The sequence below is a fragment of the Musa acuminata genome, chromosome BXJ3-10 (assembly GCF_036884655.1).
Source record: "Musa acuminata AAA Group cultivar baxijiao chromosome BXJ3-10, Cavendish_Baxijiao_AAA, whole genome shotgun sequence".
Taxonomy (NCBI): domain Eukaryota; kingdom Viridiplantae; phylum Streptophyta; class Magnoliopsida; order Zingiberales; family Musaceae; genus Musa; species Musa acuminata.
The window spans coordinates 3,344,373-3,355,082 of NC_088358.1; positions in this window are offsets into that span (position 1 = coordinate 3,344,373).

The window sequence follows — 10,710 nt, forward strand, 5'->3', positions numbered from 1 at the left end:
CCATGAACTCTTTTATAACATTTGTCATTGATAATTGATGTAAAAAGCTGTTTTGAAAGCTTGGTTCAAACATACCAAGATATAGACCTAGTTTGATTTTTTTTTTAACTCTATTCATACAACATTATACCTAGGTGTAAACATGGTCAAACCTTAGAAAGAGTCCCAAATGAAAAAATATATATAATAATTTTATTTTTAGGAATTTAAATGACCATTTTGTGTTTAATTCTGCTTGTGAATAGGCTAAAACCTCTTTTGTAACTTTTGCACTTGGCAATTTGCTTGAAAGTTATTCTGAATGTTTGGTTACCTTACCCAATTACCTAAATCCGATGAAGTAATTTTTCTTAGCTATTCTTCTATTTCTAAAGCATTTCATATCTTTAACAAAAGAACTTTAATTATAGAAGAGTTTATTCATGTTGTTTTCAATAAAGTTTTCGAAGTCAAGAAAAATAATTTTGATGATGTTGTCAATTTTGATGCTTTGAATTTAAATAAAACCCCTTCTTCATCTAGCGACTTGGATGCATCTTCTTTCGAAACATCCTTACCCAAGGAATGGAAGAATATAGATGATCATCCTAAGGAGCTAATCATAGGAGACACATTAAAAGAGGTTCAAACTCGTTCTTCTCTTAAGAATTTTTGTGCCACATCGCTTTTCTCTCCCAAATTGAACTAAAATGCATTGACGAGGCCTTGAAAGATGATTCATGGGTTATCGCAATGCAAGAAAAGTTGAATCAATTTGAGAGAAATGAGATGTGAAAGCTTGTTCCTAGGCCAAATGACCATTTAGTTATCGATACTAAATGGGTCATTAGAAACAAGCAAGATGAATTTGGTATCATGGTTCGAAACAAGGTTAGATTAGTGGCCAAGGATTTTAACCAGGAAGAAGATATCGATTATGAAGAAACTTTCACTCTTGTGGCACGATTAGAAGCCATAAGGATGCTCCTTGCCTATGCTAGTAGTTGTTGAATCTCGGATTTTGATGATGAAGTCAATTGTCATTTGTTATCTAATCCATATGTTGAGATAAGTATGTAGGATTAACTACAATGGAAGTAAGACATGTAGTAGGAGTTGCACCGGAGTTAAGACCATGATCACATTGGGGGTTCGAGAGTTCGACGGAAGTCCGGACGATCGTCGGAGGTTCTGTGGGAATAAATCCGAGAAGTCCAGGAGCTTGCCAAAGAAGCTCGTCGGAACTCGTCAAGTGGATCGTCGCAAGTCCAGGAGTTTGCCGGAAGTTCGCCGGAGCATTGCCGAGGGTTCGTCGGATGTTCGCCGGAAGTTCGCCGGAAGAAGCGATTGATGCAACCTCCCATTCCCTGTGATTTTAAGTTAAAATTCCCTGTGATTTTAAGTTAAAATTTTAAATTAAAATTTCACTCCTTTTGACGGGCTTAGGAGACAACCCTTATAAAATTTTCACTCCTCTCTTGAATGATTGAAACTTGGAAGAAAAGAGGGAGGAGAACTTTTAGCTTATACAACACTTTTGAGCTCTAAAAATCACAGAGGAGCTTAAGAAAGCTGGGCGGTGCAACCACCTAGGTCATGCTATGGTACCGCCCGAGCTTAATCTCCGAGCGAGACTGGGCGATGGTACCGCCCCTATTAGGTGGTGGTACCGCTTAGGCTCAATCTCCGAGTGAGACTGGGTGGTGGTACCGCCTTTGTCACGCAGTGGTATCGCTTGAGCTCGGTCTCCGAGAGGTAGTATCGCCCAGTTATGGTGATAGTACCGCCAGGACCCTAAAAATCTAGGAGATGACATTTTTTAGCTCTAAATTAAAACCACTTTGGGGCCTATATAAACCCCATCCTTTCCTGTATGAAAGGGCACTAAAAATCCAATCTTACTCTGTGATTTTTAGAGCTCAAAAGTGTTGAAAGTTCTCCTCCCTCTTTTCTTCCAAGTTTCAATCATTCAAGAGAGGAGTGAAAATTTTATAAGGGTTGTCTCCTAAGCCCGTCAAAAGGAGTGAAATTGTAAAAGGGTGGTTGGCCTTCGCCTATTGAAGGAAGGCCTCTTGTAGACATCAGTGACCTCGTCGGAGGAAGAAGCCAAAAGTGGATGTAGGTCAAGATTGACCGAACCACTCTAAAATTGCGGTGCTCTCTGGTTTGCATTTATTCTTGCTGCTTACCTTACTGTAAACCTCCATATGTGCTTTACTTTCTCATTACTTTACGAACTCACCTTCAAGTTAAGCTTCTGAAAACGGTTTTACATCAGAAACGATTTCATCGTATGAACGTCGTTTTAAATCATCGAAAGTTTTCCGCTGCACTAATTCACCCCCCCTCTCTTAGTGCTCTTGATCCTAACAATTGGTATCAGAGCGGGGTTAACTCTCAAATGGATTAAAACCCAAGAGAGATGGCATACGCTGGAAACCAAGAGGGCCACTCTATTACACGTCCACCCATGTTCAATGGGACGGACTACACATATTGGAAGACCCGAATGAGGATCTTCCTTATTTCAATGGATTTTGAACTTTGGAATCTTGTCGAAAATGGATTTTCGAAGTCTTCTCTTCCAATGATCGATTGGAATAAATTGGAGAAGAAGACTTTCACTCTTAATGCAAAGGCTATAAATGCCTTATTTTGTGCGCTTGATAAAAATGAGTTCAATCGTGTTTCAGATTATGAAACTGCGTTTGATATTTGGCATATACTCGAAGTGACTCACGAAGGCACAAGTAGAGTAAAAGAGTCAAAAATCAATCTTTTGATACATTCTTTTGAACTTTTCCAAATGACACCGAACGAGACTATTGGCGACATTACACCCGTTTCACGGATGTCGTCAATGGTCTAAAAGGACTCGGCAAAAGTTTTTCGGATTTTGAGCTCGTAAATAAGATTCTAAGATCCCTTCCTAAGAGTTGGGACCCTAAAGTCACTGCTATTCAAGAGGCTAAAGATTTAAATAACTTCCCTCTTGAAGAACTAATCGGGTCATTAATGACCTATGAAATGACTTGCAAGGCTCATGAAGAGCAAGAAGACATCCTTCGAAAGAACAGGAAGGATATGACACTTAGAACTTTAGATGACCACTTGAGAGAAAACTTAAGTGATGAGGACTGTGATGATGACTTGACACTTTGAACAAGGAAATTCAAAAAATTCATTAAGAGAAACAAGTTTAAAAATGACACAAAAAATAAATTTGAACCCAAAAAGGATCAAGTTATTTGCTACGAGTACAAAAAGCTAGGACATCACAAAAGTGATTGTCCCCAAGCCAAGAAGAGAACATCAAAGAAGAAGGCGCTCAAAGCAACGTGGGATGACTCAAGTGCGTCCGAAGAAGAGGAGTCCAACACCGAGCAAGTTGCTCATTACGCCTTAATGGCCATCGGAGAGGAGATAACAAATTTTATTGATGCAGATTTATTATTTAATGAATTATTAAATGCCTTCCATGACTTATTTGATGAATGTATAATAATCAGTAGAAAATATAAATTGCTAAAAAATAAGTATGATAGTCTTGTTAGTAATTTTGATAAATTAAAAACTGAATATCATGTTAGTTTAGCTCAATGTGAAAAATGCCATGATCTAGAAACTCTCCAAATGGAGAATTTGCTACTTAAGGATGCCTTGAAGAAATTCGAGGTTGGTAGCAAGTCTTTGAACATGATCCTCACAAATAAGGGTCACATTCCCAAAAGAAGTGGAATTAGATTTGTGAGAAGTCCTCACCAAAATCCAACGACCTTCATAAAAGGCCCTATCTTACATGTTCGACATCAAAGCAAATGCAACTTTTGTTGTAAATATGGACATAAAACGTATCATTGTCCATTCAAGAAAATTAGTTCGAACAAACTGATTTGGGTTCCTAAAGGAACCATGATAAACTTTATGCAACATGATAAACAATGTAGATTAGTTTTTGAGGCATCCAAAATTAAATGGGTACCTAAAAATCACCCTTTCTTGTAGAAACATACACCATCAAAAGCTAGGAGCAAGAGATAATATCTTGCTTTTTGGGTACTCGATATTCATGACTCGAGATCCAAAAGAACATATAATGCTCTCTAGCCTAAATAATAAAAGGAGGCTTAGAAAATTAATATTACAGAGTGATACTGATACAATCCTGTTTGATCCCTCAGATTTCGAAACTCATAATTCTCCCTTCACATACCCTCCGGATTTCTGAACTCATCGAATTGATTTATTCTTTACCTTCGGATCCAACTATATCATGAACTTACGTCTTGCTAGCAAAGTTTGTCATAAACTTGTGAAGCTTACCAACTTGGATAATAAGTCATGAACATATCTAAAATTGTGTACGACATTTAAAGTAGAGTATGCGCGTCACAAGATCTATCTTGAACGTACGAAATTTCTCATCTTGAAATGGAAACTCTTACATAATTATGAAAGTAAAGTTGATTGCTCCACAAATGAAAACTCTCCTCAAGTCAAAAACATCCAAATAAGCCCATACAGCCGCCAAACAAGTGCTCACCGCCTGTAGGCGGTGGCACCGCCCAGCTGGTGGTATCACCGTCGGCTGTCACGGGTTGCAAGCGGTTGCACCGCCCAGCCAGCAGTGCCACCGCCCGTAACTTTGCCCCCTTTTAAACTGAGCTAGGGCCGACGGTGGAACCAACCCCAACTTACTCCCCTCTCCTTCTAGCAGCTCCAACACTTCTCCACCTCCATTTCTTCCCTTTAGCTGCCCAAATACTGCCCATTTCAAAGCAAAGATCAACAATCTCTCATTCTCTTGAATATCTCACTTAAGGTATTCTCTAAGAAGCTTTTGATTTTTGTTTACTCTTGCTCATTACTATCTTCTTAAATAGCAGTAGTTATAGACTTTATAAGATCCTCTAGGGACAAAGGGAAGAGGAGATTAGAAGAAGACTTTGATTCCATCCTTTTCGATTCAAAACTTCATGCCCAAAAATTTGCTTCCATAGAGTTTAGAAATGTCCATAAGAGAAAGTATGTTGATCTAAATGAACTAAGTAATTTAGAGACAATTCAATGGTTTGTAAATTTAGATCTACTCCCAATACTACAAATTAGTGAACGCATCTACCCAAGATTTGTTAGGTTATTTTACAACAATCTACAAGTAGATGAAGAAGAAAGAGTGTCTACCTATCTCTTATGGCAACATATTTTCATTACGGATAGATTCATTTGCGACATGATAGACATTCCCGTAAAAGATAGAGGTCTTTATTTTAGAGGATTGTGGGATGATGAAACAGTTGGGACATCCTACATTGAAGCCTTAGGAATAATTTTCAGTAATCCCAACTTAGTGATAGTTCCTAAAAGCTGTGAGCATCTACTACCACTAAACACTAAAGTACTTCATCATATTCTAACTAGCATCATTCTCCCTAAACAATACCATCATGATGAAGTGAGTCAAATGAAATTAGGAACCATGTATTGGATAAAAACAAACAAGCCTACACTTTATGAACATCTTTAAAATGGTTTCAGAGAGATAAAAGTACAATATTTTTCATTTTTAGGATTTTTAATGACTATTTTGTGGTTAATTCAGCTTGCAAATAAGCCAAATTTTTTTAGTTTCACCAAATTCTGATAATTTTTTATGAATCCATGAACTCTTTTTAAAAACTTTAGACTTAATTACACTATTTTTTAGCCCTTTTTAAAAACTAGTGTACCTAGGTCTAAACTTAGTCAAAACAAGGTCAAACTTCATAGAAACCTTTGAAATAGTATCAGATGGATAAAAGTTACTTGAGAATTTAAATGACCATTTCGTGGTTAATTCAACTTGGGAAAGGTTGAAATGTTCTAATTGATTTAATTTTGATAAATTTTGATAAATTCAATAAGTCTTCTGAAACATTTTTATTTGATAATTGGTTTGAAAGCTATTTTGAGAGTTTGGTTCAAAAACACCAAGATTTAGACCCAATTATATTATTTTTTAGGCTCTATTAAAAATAGTACAGCTCGATCTAAACCTAGTCAAAAACAACTTCAAACTTTATAGAAACCTTTGAATGACCATTTTGTGGATTTTAAATAGACAAAAGTACAATATATTCTATCTTTAGGATTTTAAATGGCCATTTTGTGGTTAATTCAGCTTGTGAATAAGCTGAATTTTTTTAATTTCATAAAATTTTTACAATTTTGATGAATCCATAAACTATTTTATAACATTTGTACTTGATAATTGGTTTGTAAGCTTGGTTCAAAAATGCCAAGATTTAGACCCCAATTATACTATTTTTTGTAGCTAATCCAAAAACAGTATAGCTGGGTCTAAACTGGGTGAAAATAAGCCCAAACTTTATGAAAACCTTTGAAATAATCTCATATGGACAAAAGTATAATATTTTTTTTATTTTTTATGATCTGTATAATTTATATGTATATATTATTATTATAATAAATTGATATATATTAATAAATTATTTGATATTATTTAGTTTGAATCGAGACAATTTTGGGTTGGTTCAATTGAGTATTTAGTTGAATGTAATGAATTTGAAAAGGGCAAGAGAGGCTACAGATTTTTAAGGTGGAAAAGACAAAAGGTAGTTGAGGGTTATTTTGTCATTTTAAAAATTAGGGGTTCTCTACTGTAATAAATGGAAAAGAGGGAGCAAAGATGGAAAAGTGAAAACTAGGGACTTTTCTATGGAAATTATCCAAGTTTTAAATATTGATCTCTTTTTATTTTTTACTTTGAAATTGTTGAGAATTATAATATGGTTTCGAAATTATTAGAAATATTAAAAATTGAAAGGTTGTCAAAAGAAAGTTATTATTGGCAAGATAGTCTGTCACTAAATTATCAACGTCCTTTTCATTTAAATAAGAATTAGCAACAAAATTTAAGTATTTTGTAACTAAAATAAATTTCTTTTAATTTCTTTTTTTGGGATATAAAGAATAACATTTTTTTCATATCCATCCATATGAAAAAGAAGCAATTGCTCATAACATTGTTATAATTAAGTGGAGATGTACAGCGAAGTGGTTGATTGCTTATAATTAAGTGGTGATGTGGATGACTGAATTGTTCAGTCCAAAGACTAATAGTGAAGTGGTTGAATGCTTAAAGACTTTCACATACTTCATGACACTTGAGGTTTAGACATGACCTATCAACTAAGAAGATGGTTCATAACCTATCTCATATTCTTCACTCTAGTTATGTATGGGAGGGCCGGTGGTTGCTCAACAATCAAGAAATCTAAAATGCATTATTCATATATACAATGCAAAGACTCACTACCTAAATAAATAACCAATGGAAGCTCTCATCCAATACTCTTCCAACATCTTCTCAACTTTAGAAGTGTATGTCCGAGAATAATATCGATTAATAATGTAATATAAACATACGTTCATACATTGTCAATAGACACGTTATTTGATAAAATGGATGTCCGAGCTCTAGCTTGCTCTTCCAATAATAAATTTCCACAATAGAACTCAATAAGATATTAACCATTTCTGGGATTTATCTAATAAATGAAAGGCGTATTGAGATTTGATTCATAGTTATCTAGGTAGTTATCATGATCTAGTAGTTACAGGGTAATCTCAATAACTACCTGAATCATAATCTAATAGTTATAGGGTGATTTTAATAACTACCTCAATCATGATCTAATAGTTATAGGATAGTTACCGCTAGGTCCTATAAATAGGACCATAGTTCATAAAGCAAGAGATATAGAGAGTGTATGCACTTGGAAATATCTTGTAAGTGTTCTTATGAATCCTCCTGTTTTAAATACTACATTAGTTTTCTTAAATCGAAATGATTCTTTTACTTGCATCGTAGTATTCTGTTTTATCGTTTCCTTGCTCCTCCAGATGATGAAATCAGGCTGAGGGAGAATAGAAATAAGGACTTAAAGGCATTGTTCTTCATTCAACAAGCTATACATGAGATAATCTTCTCGAAAATTGCAGCAGCGACAACCTCAAAACAAACTTGGTTGATACTTCAAAATGAATTTCAAGGCTCATCAAGGGTGATTATGGTAAAACTTCAAATCCTTCGTTGTGAGTTTAAAATTTTGTTCATAAAAAGCAATGAATCGGTACAAGATTTTCCTTCTCGAGTGACTGAAATTATTAGTTAAATTAAATCTTACGGTGAACATCTTCCTGATCATATAATTGTTGTAAAAGTTTTGAGAAGTTTAACATCAAAATTTGATCGTGTTGTTGTCGCAATTGAAGAGTCAAAAGATTTATCTACATATTCATTTGATGAACTAATGGGTTCCTTGTAAGCACATGAAGTAAGGTTGAACAGGTCACTTGAAAAAAGTGAAGAGAAAGCATTTCAGGTTAAGGGGGAGTCTATTGTAAAAAGTTTGATCACATGAAGGCAGATTGTTGGAAAAGAGAAAAAGCAAGCAAGCTATGTGGAGGAAAATAAAGAAAATAGTAAGTTGTTTATGACTTATTCACAAGTTCATAATATCTTAAATAATATTTGATTTCTGGATAGTGGATGTTCTAATCATATGTCAGGCATATAATATTTAGAAATATTATGAAACTCACAAGTTGAAAGTTAGACTAGATAACAAGCAAACCCAAGTGGAAGGAAAAGGTGATAATGTTTTCTTTGTTTCTACTTTATTACATAATTTGTTGAGTGACGGACAATTGATAAATGATGGATATTCAGTAATATTTGATGATAGTTCATGCACTATTAAAGATAAAAAAATCTGGTTTGATTACAGTAAATGTCTGTATGATGCAAAACAAGATGTTTCCACTTGATGTGTCAAATAATGAAAGGCATGCGCTTGTCGTAACTCAAAAGAACGAGTCTAACTTATGACATTTAAGATATGAACACTTTAACATTAAGGGTTTAAAGTTGTTAAGTCAAAAAGGAATGGTTTTCGGATAGCTTAAAATTAATACACTTGATGTATGTGAAGGATGCATTTATGGCAAACAAAGTAAAAAATTATTTCCTATTGAAAAAGCAAAGAGAGCATCTAATTGTCTTGAATTCATTCATGCTGACTTATATGGACCTATGAATACAAAATCATTTGGTGAAAGTCAATATTTTTTATTATTTACTGATGATTATAGTCGTATGAGTTGGATATATTTTCTGAAATTGAAATCTGAAACATTTGATAATTTTCGAAAATTCAAGGTACTTGTAGAAAGGCAAAGTGGCAGATATATAAAGACACTTCGGACAGATAGAGATGGTAAATTTTTATCTAATGAGTTTAATTATTTTTGTGAAGAAAATGGTATTCACAGAGAATTGACAACACCATATACACCAGCAAAAAGGTGTAGCTGAACATAATTCTCTAATGGTTTACCTCTATGTTGATGATATTATATATATGGGTTCATCTAACTCTTCTGTAGCAAAATTTAAAAAATGCATGATGAATAGTTTTGAAATGTCAGATCTAGGTCTACTGCATTATTTTCTTGGGTTGGAAGTGAAGTAAGGATCAGATGAAATTTTTATTTCACAAAAAAAGTATGCAATGGATCTACTCAAAAAATCTAACATGATTAATTGCAAAGCTGCAGCAACACTCATGAATATAAATGAGAAATTGAAACTTAAAGATGGTACAAATCTGACAAACGCAAGATACTATAGAAGTTTAGTTGGAGGTTTGATTTATCTAACTTATACTCGACCAGATATTACAATCTCTGGTATAGTATCCAGGTTTACGTATAGCCCAAGCAAACATCATCTCGGAGTTGTTAAAAGAATTCTGCGTTATATTGTTGGAACTACAGATTATGGTATTTGGTATTCTCATAATTTTAATTATAAATTATCTGATTTCATTGATAGTGATTGGGCAAAAGCTTTAGATGATCAAAAGAGTACTTCAGGCAATGTTTTTAACCTCGGATCAAGAGCTATATCTTGGAGTTCTAAAAAGCAAGCAACAACTGCGTTATCGACATAAAAAGCAGAATATGTAGTCACAACATCAACAGCTTGTCAAGCAATATGGCTTAGAAGACTTCTTGAAGATCTTCATCAAGAATAAAAAGAAGCAGCAGGAATATTTTGTGACAATAAAGCCACAATTGCAATGACGAAGAATCCAACGTTTCATGAAAGAACGAAGCATATAGAGATACGGTATCATTTCATTCGAGATCTTGTAACAAGTGGAGCCATAGCAATGAAGTATTGTGGAACAGATGAGTACATTGCAGATATCCTAACCAAGTCGCTTCCAGCTCAAAAGCATGTTTATTTCATATCGCAAATTGGTGTATGCAACTATGAATCAAGGGGAAGAGATTTGATTCATAATTATCTAGGTAGTCATCATAATCTAGTAGTTACAGGGTGATATTAATAACTACCTCAATCATGATCTAGTAGTTATAGGGTGATTTCAATAACTACCTTAATCATGATTTAATAGTTATAGGATGGTTACCACTAGGTCCTATAAATAGGACCATAGTTCATGAAGCAAGGGATATAGAGAGTGTGTGCACTTGGGAATATCTTGTAAGTGTTCTTATGAATCCTCTTGTTTTAAATACTATATCAGTTTTCTTGAATCGAAAGAATTCTTTTACTTTGCATCATAGTATTCTATTTTGTTTTATCGTTTCCTTGCTCCTCCATCCCCATCGTAGTATTCTGTTTTGTTTTATCGTTTC